Genomic DNA, 17,214 nt, shown 5'->3' on the forward strand with positions numbered 1-17,214 from the left:
CACAGGCAGTTTATGGGATTCAGGGTGCATGTGCGTCCTGGAACGCTCGCGTCACTATTCAGCCCGCTGCTCTCTGCAGGGTACTAAGTAAATCTTTCTTTCTATTGAACACACACAAACACACACACGTATACATGCATGAATGCACGCACACACATTCCTAGTTCTCTTCTACAATTCTCTTTTTAAAATACTGTTTGGGCAGTGAGACAGCTCATTGAGTAAAGGCACTCGCTCCCAAACCTAAACGCCTCACTTCCATCCCTAGAGCCCACAGGAGGGAAGGACAGAAATAATGCCTGCAAGTTGTTGTTGATCTCCACACAAGGGCGATGGCATGCATGCACACAACAAATGAATGAATAAATGAATCAATGAATAAATAAATAGTGTGAAAATGTCATCTGTACCACAGGATTATACTATAAAGAATCCAGTCAAAAAGCAAACAAACAAACAAACCATACAAGGTCAGGTGTGGTGGAGCACACCTTTATTACCAGCATTCCACAGCAGAGACAGGTGTGTGTCTGGACCTCTGTGAGTTTAAGGACAGCCTGTTATATATATACCTAGTTCCAGGCAAAAGCATTAAAAAAAAAAAAAAAAGAAAAAGAAAAGAAAAGCAAAAAAAGAGGGAAGGAAGGAAGGAAGGAAGGAAGGAAGGAAGGAAGGAAGGAAGGAAGGAGAAAAGAAAGAAAGAATAAAAGAAAGAAAGAAAAAAAATGAAACACTCAGCAATAAAATGCTGTCTTCGGGGCATCACTGGATACCACAGTCACAAACTCAAAGCAGCTGCATAAGACTTCCACAAGATCCATCCAACCAAATTCAAGCCTTACTGAAGATATTGACAGCTGAAAGCTGCTGGGAGAGAGAGAATCATTCTCTTTTTAATGTGTGGCCACTGACAGGTTTCCCATATTCCCGTGGATGATCCCACACCCATACACAGATCAGCAGCACTAACTAGGTGTAGTGGGTTATTTAAAGGGGGTTAAGAGAGAGTCTTAAGAGAAGTTGAAGGGAGAAACAGGTAGATAAGACCATGTTTCTTTGTACAGTGTGTGAAACTCTCAAGATTAGAGAAGAGTAATATTTAAAAATCGAGCAAGAGCGTTTAAAAAGTAGGATTATACTGAAAGCCTTTAAAAAAATTTTACATTTTCACAACTAAAAGCTTTTAAAAAAATTTTTCCCAGCTGAAGTTATTCTGCTGGTCCTAAAGTTAGGCTGTGTTCTGACTCTCTGTAGAAATCTAGACCCTCCATTAAAGGGGTGGAGTGGGTGGAAGGTGGGGGCTGCAGGCTTGGATTAACTAACCTGAAAAACTTCACTCCAGATTCACATCCACACTCTTCAGGAGCTCACATAACGCAAGACTGCCTACTAGGGAGATGCAAGCTCCCTTTCCTCCGAAGGCCCAAATGGCCCAGTGGCCTTATAAAGTCAAGGTCATTATTCAGAAATAGCAAGATGCTACGTTTTTCCAAGGATAACTATGTCCGTGCTTTGAACTCAAAGCCCTTTTATCTTGTCTTTATTTACTGAATAAATATTTAATATAGTCTTACATCAAATAACATTGTTTCTTACAACATACAGTCAAGGTGCCGAGACAGCACAAGGACAGGGTAATAAGCTAAAATGGCTTTGGGCTTGTACAGCTCTACCAGACTCCTCTCACTACCACTTGAACCACTGGCTCAGAATCTTATTTAAACTTTCCGATTTCAAGATAGCAATAGCTTGATTATATCGATGACCCTGAAGACCATAAAGTAACACAAAATAATAACTGATACCTAGTGAATTAAATCACTCTGTATCTTTAGGTCTTTTACCTTTTGGTTCAGCAAGAGCTGACAAAATCGCATTTCAACTGTTCCATTAACTGTCTGGCAGTGAGAGAAAATAGAACAAACCATAGATAAGAGATACAGGAGTAGGGGATGAGTCCAGGAGGTACTATGGATTGCCACTCCTGTTTGAAAAGCTTTTCCAGTAACGTGGAGTATCCTCTTAGTAAATAATCCCACTTGAGATCTATCTCAATTTAAATTCTAAAATTCCTTATAGTGATAAAGGACTCCTATAAAAAATTGTGAGTACACACACACAAACACACACACACACGTACATATAGCAAATCTTTCTAATTAGCATAGAAACCGAGTGGTAGTAAGATTCATTCTGGAGACCAGCATGGTAGTGCAAGCCTTGAATCTCAGCCCTGGGAAGGCAGAGTTAAGTGGATCTCTGTGAGTCCAGGCCAGCCTGGTCTATAGACAGTTCCTGTCCAGCCAGGGCTAAGCAGTAAGTCCCTGTCTTGTTCATACAAAATCCATCCTGGTGAAAGTACCACTAACACATTTATGCTGGACAGGATTTAACTTATTATAATGAGATTCTGCTATTTGCAAAATAACCTCCTTACCATCCAAGTAAGATGGAAGGAAGTGAAGGCTTCAATCAGCTCTTTGTTTCGATTCTTAGCTGCCTAAACATGACCCTGTCTGTCACAACCACCATGAATGTCTCCTTCATTCAGAAGGGCTGCTCTATGACCAAGGTCTCACCAGTCTGAGAAAGGTCGGCGGTAATAGGAAAGGATATCAAAATTAGGAAAATTACACTTCCGACTGCAATCTCTTGAGGGTTGAGGAAGGCTGCTGGAGACAGGGGCTGAAGGATGGAAAAAGTGTGGTGCGGGAATGCACAGAATCATCTATCAATTACGAGATTTTTATAGGGCCATTTTCTTTGCAAGATGATGGCCACAGCAAGGCTTAAGATAAAGATGAGCTGCGGAATGTGGCTAAGTGCAAGAATTTTGGAGTAAGCGGTGCTACAACTTTAAACTTTGTCTGGCAAAGAAATGTAAAAAACTGAAGTAATATAAAAAGAAATATGACATCCCAACCCACCCACTAATTTTACAAAGACAGTAAACACACTAATGTACCAAAAAATGAGCCCGATGGTTCCTAAGCTTCAGTGAAGTTATCTGGCTTATTTTGTCTGGAATTTTTTTTGTATGTAGTTATGTCATATGTGTGTTTCTGTGCCTGTGCACACAGATGTGACACAACGCACAGGTAGACGTTACAGGACAACTGGGGAGAGTCAGTTCTCTCCTTCTGTCACGAGAATCCCAGGGTTGAACTCAGGTCACCCATCAGCCCTGGCGACTGGTGCCTTTACCTGCTGAGGCGTCTTGCCAGCCCCTTGTCTGTTAGTCGTTAAACACTGTTGTTCAGGCTTGGCTTCACACACTGTTCATTTAAAAGGAAAGTTGACAATAATTTAGGCAAATCCATGAGTTACTGCACATAAAAAATCTGCCAAGAGTCATTTTGCTCAATGGACAAAAGCAATCCAATAGACGTTCTTCAGTTATGTGCATCAGCTGGGCAGCTTTACATGAGTGAGTATCGTGTGAAGAACGTGACAAGAATTGGCCCAATGGCCAGATTTTTATCACAGAAAGAATTCCATTGCTTTTCAATTATTCAGAAGATAGCAAAGCCCCAAAGAACAGCTAAATGAAAGAATGAATAGCAGTGTTCCCTCTTGACTACAAGGGTCTTGGTAAAATATGTCAGTTTTTAAGTGTGTGTGTGTGTATGTGTGTGTGTGAGAGAGACAGAGTATGTGTGTGAGAGTGTGTATGAGTGTATGTGTGTGTGAGATAGTGTGTGTATGTGAAAGAGTATGTGTGTAAAAGAGAGATTTATATGGGTATATGAGTGTGTGTAGAGAAAGAATGAAAAGGACTACAATTAACAGTGTTAGAAATAGATTCTATAGTAGCAGTTTTGATGATGCAGATAAACACAATAAAGTCATACAGAAAACTCAATGCAAAGGAATAGTTTTAAATACATATATATGTATATATAGACTCTACAGTATATATGTGTATGTGTGTGTGTGTGTGTGTGTGTGTGTGTGTGTGTGTGTAGAGGGACTGAGAGAGAGAGAGAATAGTTTGCCATTATAAAGTTTTTAAGATGCACTGGGAAGAAGGGCTGGCTGGAGATTACTCACATGTGGGAACACACACAAAACTGAGCACATGGTTACTTCAGACAAAACGGTCCACATGGACACAGTAATTAAGTGAATCTTCTATACATAGACGAACAGTCAAGTGTGGGCCTTGCATGTCTTCTCAGAAGACACTTACTGACTTTCAAGATGTCCAGGCCCCTCCTCCAGCCTCCAAAGAAAGCAGAGCAGTTTAAAGTGACAGACCTTTGCTCACAGTTCAGGCAAGTGTTTTCTCTAGCCTCACAACTGTATTTTCCTTTACATTTTAAAAGTGAAGCGAGGTAGGAGTGACACGGGCCTTTAATCCCAGCACTGGGGGAGGCAGAGGCAGGTGGATCTTTAAGTTGGAGGACAGCCTGGTCTGATCTACAGGGAGAATTCCAGGACACCAGGGCTACATAGAAAAAGCCTGTCTCGAAAAAACAAACAAGCAACAAACAAATGACCAAGTCAAGGTCAGTCCAGTGAGATGGCGTGGTGGATAAAGGCACTTTCTGTCAAGCCTGGTGACCTGAGCGCCACACCTGGAAGTCACCTGGTAGAAGGAGAGAACCAACTCCAGAAAGTTGTCCTCTGATCTCCAAACACACGCTGCTGTGTGTACTCACACATACTGGAATATATAAATGAAAATGTGAAGGTGAAGAACATAAAACCATCAGACACGACATTCATCTAAGCTCAGCATCACCCTTGAAAGACAGAACTCTTACAGAAAACCAGGATAAAATCCATTAAAAGTAGTTGCATGGTAGTGGTGCACACCTTTAAGGCCAGCACTCATCAGACAGAGGGAGGCAGATAGATCTTGAGTTCACGGCCATCTGGTCTATGAAACAAATTTCAGGATAGCCAAGGCTACACAAAGAAACTGTCTTGAAAATAAACAAACAAACATATATATATATATATATATATATATATATATACATACATACATACATACATACATACAAACAATACATTTTCAAGAAACAGAAACAGATTCACACTTACTTTCCTTTATGGCCTTATTCTTTCATGTAAACTGTTTTCAACATCTTACTCTCTAAAGAAAACACTATAAACAATTACAATGTCATGAAACACGAATGCCAGAGCAATCTGGACACATTAGTTTAAGACTGCAAGTGTATTTCAGGCTCTGGAAACACTTTGGTGTTCTATTAGGCCCTCAAGCAGCCAATACATGAACCCTTTTTTGTTTTGTTTTGTTTTGTTTTTTTGGAGAATAAAGATTAGTCTGCTTCTAAATAAAACTAAATACAAAAACCCTTCTGTGAGAGACTTTCAAATACTTTTCTTTCCTTTTTAAGTATGAACTTTTATTGATCATTATTTTTTCTTGTCTTATATTAAACACCTAACCTTAAACAATCAAAACCTGACCTCTTACCAAATGCACACTTCATTTAACAAATCACCTTGGTAGGATGTTCTTAGGTGTAGTTGTCAGATTCTGTGAGAAAGTGTTCATGGCCTTTGTCACCAATTATATACTTAAGTTGATCTGCTATTAAGTGTAAGAATGGTTTGACATGAAATCCCCAATTTCACTTTCCCAAGTACTAGTCCCCGTCACCAAGAATGACAGGGCTGAAAAAGCACACAGCCCTCTAGAAAGGACAAGTTTCAGAAAGCCCTGTGATTAAAAGAGAAGACACAGGCCATTCTTCTACAGCTTTGATAGTCCCGTTCTTCCCTATGCACTGTAATGAATGGTTTCATACTGCTGAAAATAATAATGGAACACAACTGGCCATCTAGTCTTCTGTCAGTTCTGGGTGTGAGAATGTCCACAGTTTTCACCACACCCATCACTTTGATCCACTCGACACTGGACAAACTATCCAACCCTCTGCCAGGAATGCCTCGGTTCCACCCAGGACACTCACTCTTGGCCTCCAAAAGTCATCCAATGAGCCATTTCTGATATCCTTGGCTAGAAGGAGCCTCTCCTTTCTGACTGCACTGGAAAGAACACACACACACACACACACACACACACACACACATTCTTTTCCACTTCCCACCCTCTACATCAATTGCATGCAGTAGATCTACTATTGTTCTGGTGTGTGTCTCACATTCTGTGATGTGCCCACTGTCATTCCTGCTCTGATCTCTGGGTATGTGTCCCACATGATGTCACATGCCTAATTAGACACACAGCTGAGACCCAGGTCCTTGACATCAAGAGATTCAGAATTCAACAATCAAACATTTCCTCTGGCAAGAGAAATAACAGCATTAGACGATCTAGAAGAAAATATTTGCAAAACACATTTGAAAAGGTGCTTATTACAAACAGATTTTACAAAGCTCTTAGGGGCTGGCACATAAATCAGAAAATGCCAGGCATATGTAAGATTCTGGTTCACTCTCCAGCTCTGAAAAAAAAAAGTTTTTCTTTAATTTTAAAACTCTTAAAACTCTAAACAATATCAAAAGCTCATTAAGAATTAGGCAAAAGGCTGCCTCGGCAATTAAGAATGGGTGTTCCTTTTACAAAGAATCCGAGATCAATTCCCATCACGACATCAAGCTTGCACAACCACTATAACCCCAGCTCCAAGGGATCGAGGCCTCTGGCTTCCACAGGTACCTGCACTCAGGCACATATTCACACGAAGACATATAGGCACCTGAGTTAAATAATAAAAAAAATAATAAAGCTTTAAAAATAAAAAGTAGGCAAAAGAATTAAACAGAAACCTTCTCATCGAAAATGCATAAACAGAAATATGTGAACGGATGCTAACGCATGAATGTTATTAGGGGGTGACAAAATAACAATAAGATATTACTATTCAGTTATTGGAATAAATAACCTCAAAAAGAAGTGCTATTCAGGAAATGAAATGATCAGAATCGAGATGTTGCTGGTATGAATGCAAGAGCAGCAGTCTGAAATGTCTGATAGAGACAACCATGATCCTATCCTGTGATCAGCCATGACAGTTACAGGCATGCAATTGTTTCAGTACTTATGTCTACCCCAAAGCCCCACACGAATGGCCAAAGCAGTTTTATTCATCATTGCAAGAGACTGGACGCACCCAAGATGTCCCTCCTTCCACAGATGATTCAGCTGAAACGTGTCATCTCAGGGCAGTAAGATGGTGGTTTTGAGCAGGGGATGGAGAGATGGCTTGGTGGTTAAGAGCACCAGCTGCTCCTCCCGTGGATGCAGGTTCAATTCTCAGCACTCACACAGCAATTTCACAACATATAACTCCGCTTTCAGGGGGATCTGACACCCTCTTCTGATTTCTGCAAGCATAAGGCACACACATGACACACAGATATGGGTGTAGCTAAAACACCCAAACACCAAAACAAAATAATAACACATGAGCTGTTGAAGTATAGAGGACATGGACAGCCCTTAAATACGTATTGTGAAGGGAAAGGCACCAGTACAGGAAAGTCACATGACATCTAGGAAAAAGTAAACCTATACAGATTATAAAAGTCACTGATTTTCAAAAGGAAGAGACAAGGGAAATGATGGCTAAAAGATAGAAAACTTTAATATGTCAAATTATTTGATATGATACTGTCAAGATAGGCATGTCAATCCCACAGAACTTTAAGAACGATGAAGGATTAATTTTAGTATGTATAAGAAGAGAAATTATAAGGTCAAGGGATCCCAAGAAGGAAAGCAGACTGTGACATAAGAATGTGACTAGAGTGTGCATAACCATCTCCTGAAAGGGGCTAGAAGGCAGAAATACTTAGCTAGCTCTCTTTGAGAACGGGTGAAAGGCAAAAGGCACTGGGCTCCAGCTGGCAAAGTGGTTTCTCATGTTATCAAAGGTTATCAATACTGTTACACTTGTATAATGAAAATGAACAATTAAGAAAACAGGAATGGAGCCAGGTTTCTCTTCATTGCTGCAGGAAGTGTCCAAATAGGTGGGGAATAAACTGCAATGATACATATTACAGTCAGTATTATACCAGTACGAACACATGTTTACTTTAATATAGGTATACACATGTATACAAATATATATACATACACAGACGTGTTTATATCTAAATCTCTATCACAAATGTATTTTCTTACTTCTCACAAGGGAGCCTGAAATTAAGTCATTTCATTAACATAGTACCCAGACCTTTGCACCTTTCAAAGTATAGCTCAAGTCAACCTTGAACTCATAATTCTTCCACATCTGCCTCCAGAGTGCTAGCATTACAGGCCTATGCCATCACTCCTGGGTCAGATCTGGCTTTCCAACAAAAGTGCCAAACCATAGGGACCCAATTCCTAGATGAGATGGCTGATTCTCAACAGGAACTACAGAAGAAGAGCCTAGAGCATCTTATAAAGATAATGCTTTTTTAAAAAAAAATAAATAAATAAACAAACTACATTGATAGGAATTTAAGAAGCAAGCTGAAGGCTCTGAGCTTCAAAAGTACTAGAGCCTAGCCCAAAGACTAGAGTAAGTATTCAGGAATTCAGATTTATACGTAAACGACCAAGTAACTAAGTGAAGGAAAAGAGAAAAATCTCCCATGAGCCTGATAAGAGTACGGACTGTGATCTGTGATGGAAAGGCCAATTTGCCCAGGTCATCTTCCAATCCAAAACCCACAATGGCCGTGTTTCCTCATTTTGTGGTCTGTCGTGGCTGGTTTTATATTCAATCCATAAATAACAGATAGCTGTAGAGAGATATTCCACCCTCAGGGAAAAGGAGGGGTTCTAAGTCTCCGCTCCTTATATCCACACAGGCTGTGCTAGGAGACTCCTTCCCAAGAGGAGGGAATGGAAAAGAAAAGACCAGGAACTTAGCAGCAGAAAATAAACTGACAAATGCTATCTCAGCCAGTGATCAAGATGAGTCCGATAACCCTGCAGATGGTGTGGACTGTGGTCTATGACAGAAAAGGCACTTTGCCCTGCTCCTCTCCTCTTCCGATCCAAAGCCCACAATGGCTGAGTTTCCTTGTTTTGTGACAAGGTCTGTCCTGGCTAGTTTATATTCATCTTGAGGTGGCCAGAGTCATCAGAGAGGAGGGAGCCTCAATTGAGAAAATGCTTCCATAAGATAGGGATATAGGCAAGCCGGTTCAGCATTTTGTTTGTTAGCGAGTGATCTGGGAGGGCTCGTTCCAGTGTGGGTGGGGCCACCTTTGGGCTTCCTTCAGTGATGAGCAGTGATGAGGAAGCAGATGCCAAATAAACCCTTTCCTCCTCAACTTGCTTTTGGTCATGATGCTTCATCACAGCAATAGTAACCCTGACTAAGATAGGGCCTCACTGTGTAGCCAGGTTGGCCTCGAACCTGCTATCTTTCTGCCTGAGCTTTCCTAGTGCTGGGATCAAAGGTGTGCATAGTTGCAGCCTAACCCTGGGACAAACAAAAGACAAATTCAAAGGGGAAAAAGCACAGCACTATAAACTATATGACCAGGAATCCTCAAAATGGTCAAAATTGTCCAAAAAAAAAAAAAAGAAAGAAAGAAAGAAGGAAGAAAGGGAGGAAAAAAAGAAAGAAAGAAAACCTGAGAAAAGACCAGAGCCAGTTGAAACTGAAGAGACTGTGACAATTAAATGTAACTAGTGTTCTGACGGGTGGGTCTTGAGATAGGAAACAGGCATTAAATTAGAACGAGGGAGGGCTGGGGTATGGCTCAGCAGTAGAGCTCTGGAGACCTCGGGTTCACTCACCAGAAAGCAAGAGAAAAAGACATACAAACAAAGTATGATCCACAGCTAATAATACGACACCAATAACAATCCATTCAGTGCAGCCAATACTAACACAAGATGTTAACAGTTGTTGTAAAGCCCCCGTACCATTGCTGTGCTTTTTTTCCTACCATATAAATAGCTTAAAGACCACTTTCAGTATTCATTTAGTATTTTTATTTTTAGAAAGTGTGTGTGTGTGTGTGTGTGTGTGAGAGAGCACGCGTATTGTGTGCGCATGCATGTATATACCTGACTGTAGTGCTTGCCATCTGAAGTAGACTGGCTGGCTAGCAAGTCCCCAGTATCCACCCTCTGCACCCCAGCCCTGGGACTGCAGAGGCATGCCCAGCTTTTTATGTGGGTGCGCAGGGTCTGAACTCATCCTGAATTGGCAAGCGTTTTACCCACTCAGTCATCTCCCCAGGCCCTCTGGTCTGTTTTAAAGTCCCACTTCGGAATGTAGCTGAGAAAGCCTGAAGATGCTACAGTGCTGACCTGAAGACCACACACACACACACACACACACACACACACACACACACATTTCTTGTAAATACTCAGTTCGGTTGTTTGCAAGGACTCCACTACAGTGTTTCTTAAGAAAAATAGTTTCAGTCCCTCGCAGCTGCAAACAATTTGGTGCAGCAATTCCCAGCAGGGATGTATTCACTGTATAGCCAGAGCACTTTGGCTAAAGTTCCTTCCTCTCTGATACCCCTGCAGATGGCTCAAAGTTTATAAGCTATACTCTGGTTGTTTTGCCCTGAGACAAAAATGACCAAATGTGTTTTAATACAACTTGGGAAAGCCAACCTAAAATTTACATAAATGAAGTTAGTGCTAAAACTCAGCCAATAAAACCAAGGAACAAAACAGCTTTGAATCTGGAATTTATAGTTTCTTACTCAAACCTGGCTCAAATGAATTTAGGTTTTAAGATAAAAACAGGTGAATGGAGAGGAGACTCAGAAGACTAAAGAGGAGGACATGAAAAGAGGTGTAATATAGGATTTTAAAATAAAATCACTAACAGCACATAGCAGCAGCTTGTGTGTCAGAGTTACAAAGTACTGAAGGCTGAAAAGAATGAGTGTAGATTAAATCAAGATAAAGCTAGATATGCACACAAAATGAACCCTTTACCTTTGACCACAAATAAGCAAAGTGTTCAAAATTAAAGACCACTTTCCTGTTATGGATTTTTTTTTAAATCACCCTAAAGAGGAGTTCACTTAAAGTTTTTCCCACTGTTAATAGAAGGATAACTTGCCATTATAATGATACCCAATGACACTGGACAGTGAAAGAAAAGTGACAAAGTAGGCATCTCAAATACTGGGAGCAACATTTAGCTCAGAGCAGTTGGATTTAAAAGATACTTTCTTTCCCTTCTTTTTTCCTGCTATGAAAGAAGCGAATGACTGGCGGGATTTTACAAAGTCTTGCCCTGCTGTTGTGCAGGAAAGGCTTTCTACTCACATATGCTTACTAGCTTATGACACACTGTACCCAGCCGTCTAAGTGACAAGCCTTTAGGCTGGTTTAACTTTCAAAATGGTGCGAGTTCATCAGCCACAGATTTTCCACAGCAGCAAACTGAAAGCCGCCACAGCAGCAAGCCCAGAAAGCAAACCAACCCTCCTTCCCTCCACCCGCCCCCCTCCTCCATCTCCAATTTTAAAAACAAAAAAGAAGGAACTCTTTCCTAGGTGAGGGGAGATGTCATTGACTGTAATTTCCAAAGACCTGCTGTCCCAGTATCTACAATTCTACACAATGAGCGCAGGCGTTCCAAAACCCAGGGAGCCTTAGAATGGCATCCTTTCAAGGGAGAGAAATTAGAAACAGCCCACAACACAGTTACTTTGAGGATTTTTTAACATAAAAAAAGCCTTCCAGGAATCCTAATTCCATCTCCTTCCCAAAGTGACAAAGCCAAATAAAAATTCAGAGTACTCACACGTCTCTGAACCAAGTTGTATCTGAACTATCTGATTCGCTATTTTGTCTCTTTTACCGTGTGAGGCAAGAAGTGAAACCTTTAGAAGAAAAGCAGCCATGCATTCGCTGAAACATTGGCTCCGGGAAGCCTCCTCTTCTAATGCCTCGCTCGCCAGCTCCAAATGTCTACGGATTTTAAGTCCAAACCCCAGGGCGTCCTGCCCCGGCGAGACGCCAGCAGCACTTGGGGGCAGCAGGAGGAGGATTTGAACAGCAAGGCTCAGAGAACCGCGGAAAAATTTTGCATGTGTATTGTAGTAGTCATTGAAAAAAAAAAAGAAAGGAAGGTGGTGAGACACGGGGCGCCTTCACCGTCTCTCTCGGTGGGTGTGGAGCCCCTCCCAAGCCCTACTGACAGCCAGAGGAGAGGCCATCTTCCCAAAAGTAAAATGGTGTTGGAAAGTGATCCTGAATCCACAACTATTCAAACACTGCCAGCCACCTCGGCTGGAGGCTGTATACCAGGGAGGGTCCCCATCCCAAACAGGTCCCCTAAATGGGGTCCTCACTTGTGCTGGGGTGTGAGGCGCCCTGAAAGCCCCCAAACCAAGCCATTCAGGCGCGGTGGGAGCCCAGGTGTGCCGAACTCAGGTACGCCCGCGCAGCCCAGGTGAGCGTGGGGTCGCGGGGTGGAGGGCTCGGCGCCCACCCCGGCGGAGCCGGCCGCGGGGGGCTCAGGTCTCCCGGCTCCGGGACGCGTGGAGCGGGCGCGGGGACGCGCTGGAGCGGCAGCGCCCGCGCACACCTGGCTGCCGACACCAGTTGCAAAGGGTCCGAGTGAGCCGCAGCGGCCGCCGAGCCTGGCGCTGCTCGGGTCTCGGGTCCCGGCTCCCCAAGGCGGGGACGGAAAAGCCGGAGGGGAGCCCGTGCCGCGGATATCTCACCCGGAGACCAGCATCAAGGTCCGAGGGGCTCTTACCTCGGATCCGCCCTCCAAGCCAACCGCACTCCTCAGGGAGTGCCGCGACCTCCCCGGACACGAGGCGACCGGTGGCCGAGGGAGACAGAGCCCCGGACTGGGGCGTCCGCCGCGCCCCGCTGCAGACACGCCGCCGGGGCTCAACCCGCGCCCCGCGCCCAGCGCCCCGCGAGCCCGCCTCGCCCGCCGCCCGGGCAGTGTGTGCGCGCTGCTCGCTCTCGGCTACGGCCAGAGCGCGCCGCGCATGCCCAGCAGAGAGCCGGGAACGCGCGCTGCCCCGCGCGGCCGGGAGAGGGCTCCGTTTGCTGGCTCTTGAAGACGGTTGGGTCTGTAGTGGACCGTGGGGCTCTGGACTGGGTCCCTCCGAGGCCCCGGGCAAGGTGAGCACCGCACCCAGCAGGTCGTGCTCAGACTGGTGTCCACAGTTCCCCCAAGTGAACTGACCTACGTCTGCAGAGCACCGCCTGGACAGGGGTGATGCCCCAGGCGGAGAGAGCAGAGAGAGCGCTCAGGTGACTGAGACCAGGTCCTGAGGCACCACTGATGACCTATGCTAATCGGGAGTTATGACCTACCCAGATACCAGCGGGAGGTATTCCCTCGGCCTCTGACCTGTGTCGGTTGGTCTCTTCCATCTCCCCAACCCGGGCAGTGTGCAAGTGGTACCCAAGGGCCTCACTGCTTTAGAGGCTCCAAAACCCAGTCCCTGGATGCAGCCGGCAAGCCCAGACCCGTCTCACTGGGCGCCTTGGATCCCATTTTTTCATCAGAGCTCCTGCCAAGATCCTGGTGTAGTTTGGAGTGTGTGAGATTCTTTAGTCCAGTAACAACTGCTCACCGCCTCAGTGCTCCCTGGCTCGTTCACCGGAACCACAAAATAAGAATCTGCCAGTCTTCTCTCCTGACCCTCGTGTTTTCGTACCTTTTACAATACCTGCCTTGTCACAGCTACGCCCCCAGACACCCCGGCCCTTCTAACTTCCAGGTCAAATTGACTCGCAGAAGCCAAGAAAGACTATTAAAAAAAACTTGGCTTAAATAGCTGGGCCTACCTGCTTTGTGAGGCAAGCAAGAGCTCATTCAAGGGAATCTGACTTACCAGGCCAAGATGGAGAATAAAAGGAGGTGGTGATAGGTTTTATGATTAAGTTCAGGCTCCTGCCTTCATCCAGAGTCTTTTGTGTGACATTCCCAACAGTCTAGCATCCACGTGAGCATGTCCGAGGTTGGAAATAGCTGGCTTTGATAAACAGTGCAGGTAGCTAGGCTTGTTTGCTGACGATCTATGCCAGGAACTATGAAACATACTTGGCTCATCTCTAACCCTTAGGATGAATCGCCAATTAAGAAAATTAGGAAAATGATATTCAGGATTTTCTTTCTTTTTGCCAAAGTCAATACTGACATCAGGATTAAAATCCAGGCCTGGCTACTCCACAGCTTACATGAATAGATTTATGACCCCCAAATCAACTCTTCTTAAGCTGTGGATTGGTCCAGATCTGCCCTTAGGACTTACATGAAATAACTCTTGCTCCTCACAGATATTGCAAGCGTTGAAGAGTAGAAGCAGGTTAATAAATGGCCAACAGAAGGTGTTCTGAGACTTGTCCTCAACATTTTTCTCCTTGCACTGGTCTTCAAGCAGCAGAGAAATCTGTCAAAAACAAGACAACAAAAAACACCTTTACCCTGACTTAAATGAGCTTTAGGCTTTTTATTAGCTTAAATTGTGCAAGGCACACACACATACCCACAGCAGGAAACAAAAATGATCACTGAGTCCTTTGATCCAAGAAAAGCTTCCAGCAAGACATCCTAAACCTGCCTAGAGTCAGAACAGGTCTATATTAAGTGAACTGAAAGTAAACTGTATCTTCCACCTTAATATTCTCTGTAATTCTTAAATCTTAATTTTCCTTTTAATTTGATCTTTGTTTTATTATATAATTTCATATAAATACTAGCCTACCACCATAAACATAAAATATCTATAAATTTGGTGTTTATGCCTTCTTTGTTTCATTTAAATAATCTGGTTTATAATTTTGCTAAACTTCAATGTCAAATTTTCTGGTATAAATTTTTTTTTGGTATAAAATTTTTAATGTGTTTATATTATTTCATTTTTTTCCTCCGTGTGTTTCTGTCTCTCTGTGTGTGTGTGTGTGTGTGTGTGTGTGTGTGTGTTTGCAGATATGCCATGACTTGTAGAGATAGAAGAAAACTTTTAGGACTCAATTCTCCCCTTCCACCATGTAGGTCCCAGGGGCTAAACGCAGGATGTCAAGATTAGCAGGAAGTCTTGTTACCCACTGAACCGGCATTACAATTTGAATTTAGCTGTTTATTCTGCTACCAATCAGAAGAAGAAGAAGAAGACAACACAGCCAGAAGACCAAGAGTTCAAAGCTATCCTTTGTTAATATCTCAAAATAGCTATTCTTTTAAATAGTCTCTAACAAATACATGATACATATATGAGGTTGTATATATACATGCTCATTAATTGGGTTCAGTTAACACATGTACAGCTACCAAAATATACAAATGCTAGTAACAGATTTTTCAAACCGCAAAAGGAAAGGGCAGAAATTGTTTTGTTTTTCTTGATGTACACATTTTTAGTTGCAGAATTGTATCTGGGAACACCGCTGCCTAGCTCCACCCTCTAACCCGATGCAGGAATGTCATTTAAGAAGCACTGTGTGTAGACCTACAGCCTCTCCCCCGTGTGCACACGTGTGCATGTATGTGCGATGTGTACGCGCACACGTGTTTGCAGTATGGTCGTTTTGAACTCAGGCCTTGAGCATGCTTGGCAAGTGTTTTAGTTGAGCTGTATGCCTTGCCCAGTTTGAGCTGTGAACACACAACTCAATACAAGACTCTGGATAAAGGTAGAGAAGGGGCGCTGTCATTCAGAATAGTATCGTTGTCGTGTGAAGTATAACCTGGTAGAGAGGTGATCCCCCTTTGGCTACCACTGCTTTTATTGTCTGTCACTGCAAAGAGTGCGTCAAATGCTTGGCTCACCGGACCTGTTCACGCTTAGTAATGCCTGGCCTTCTTGCCTCTTATTTTGTAACAGTTGTTTATGTTTCCTGCTTGTTAAGACTCTTTGTGTGTATTTGTGTTTACCAACTCTGTTGTGTTTAGCCTTCAGATGCTTTGAAGCTTCAGATTGCTTCAATCTAACACCTAAGTGTGTGAAAATGGTGGATGATGTCAAGCTAAACGTCACTAGCAGATCATCTTCCTTTGTAACCTCTACATCACCTCTCAGACTCTGATAGTCAAAACCAAATTCACATGTCTTACACATGGGTGAAATGGTTTTCTTTTTGGCTGTTTGTTTTTATGAATGTTTGATGTTTGGCCTACATGTATGTCTGTGTGAGGAAGTAAAATCTACTGGAACTTTGAGTTACAGAGAGTTGTGAGCTGCCATGTGGGTGCTAGGAATTGAACCCAGGGGCCTCTGGAAGACCAGCCAATGCTCTTAACCACTGAGACATCTCTCCAGCTCCTGTTTGTTCATGTTTTAGTAGCCAACAATTTGTTTGCCACACAGAGACATTCAACAAATGCTTCAATTTGTATTTGTATGTATTTTCCTCTTTCTAGGAAAAAAAATTCACTTTATTATCTTCTGATTTCCTATAAATTAATGTCAATTAAATGGAATTCATATACAAAGATCACAAGACATGTAAGAAAATTAACTGAAATGAGTGGCAGCAAAATAAACAATATTAGATTTGTGCTTCAAAAAAGCTAAGTAACTGTGATCTGTTAAAGTAAAAAATAAAGCTCTAAGTAAAATACCAACTAAAACAGCTAAAGAAACATGAACTAAAACACTGCCAAACATTTGTAAGGAAAAGACATAACTGCTGAAGTTGGAAACTCCCTAAGAACAAGTGGGGAAAATGTCCAACCTAAGTATGAAGGTGTGAAGAGATGGGAAAATAAAATTAAGAGGTGTGGATTGCATATATGGAGCTATTCTGAATCTTTGACTTACAGTAAAAAGAATGCAGTGGAGCAAGAGGTGAAGAAATAATAGCAGATGACGTTCTAAGATGAATTTAAGACATACCTCTGAGGCAGAGAGTTCTGACATTTTACATATATATAATGCCTAAAAAATAAAATATACATTCATATGTATGTTTATATACATACACATAAGACACTTGAAAGCAAGCCAATGTCTACTACAACAGATGGGAGGATTATGAATCTTAAAAGCATCAAGAGAAGAAAGTAAACTTATCTATAAAGGAGAAACAAATAACTAGAGAATTATTAGCAGGAATAATGAGAGTAAGAAGACAGTGAAATATCTTCAGAATGCTGCGTAAAAATCACTGACAACCCATAATATTATATCCAGAAAATTATATTTTCAGAACAAAGAAAACTGAGACATTTCTGAGTGTGTGAAAGGTATCTTTATGAAATCTCGTTTCATAGATGAGCATCCGAAGTAAGCCCACAGAGGAAGAGAGAGGGTGCTGAAGAA

At 42.6% G+C, this 17,214-nt stretch overlaps 1 protein-coding gene across 4 annotated transcripts in view; it reads right to left on the bottom strand.

Annotated features, from left to right (window-relative positions):
* The window catches only part of Eps8 (epidermal growth factor receptor pathway substrate 8), a 167,165-nt gene extending 154,341 nt beyond the window's left edge, over positions 1-12,824 (bottom strand). For 2 of the 4 annotated variants that reach the window (XM_060384327.1, XM_060384322.1), the window contains exon 1: positions 12,687-12,824. The gene's annotated coding sequence lies outside the window, so the exon portion shown is untranslated. Of the gene's footprint in view, positions 1-11,726; positions 11,869-12,686 lie in introns of those variants that run through there. The other 2 variants (XM_060384328.1, XM_060384323.1) reach the window with 1 other exon arrangement.
* Between the last annotated feature and the right edge of the window lie 4,390 nt (positions 12,825-17,214).

This window comes from Meriones unguiculatus, chromosome 5 (assembly GCF_030254825.1).
Source record: "Meriones unguiculatus strain TT.TT164.6M chromosome 5, Bangor_MerUng_6.1, whole genome shotgun sequence".
Lineage (NCBI taxonomy): Eukaryota > Metazoa > Chordata > Mammalia > Rodentia > Muridae > Meriones > Meriones unguiculatus.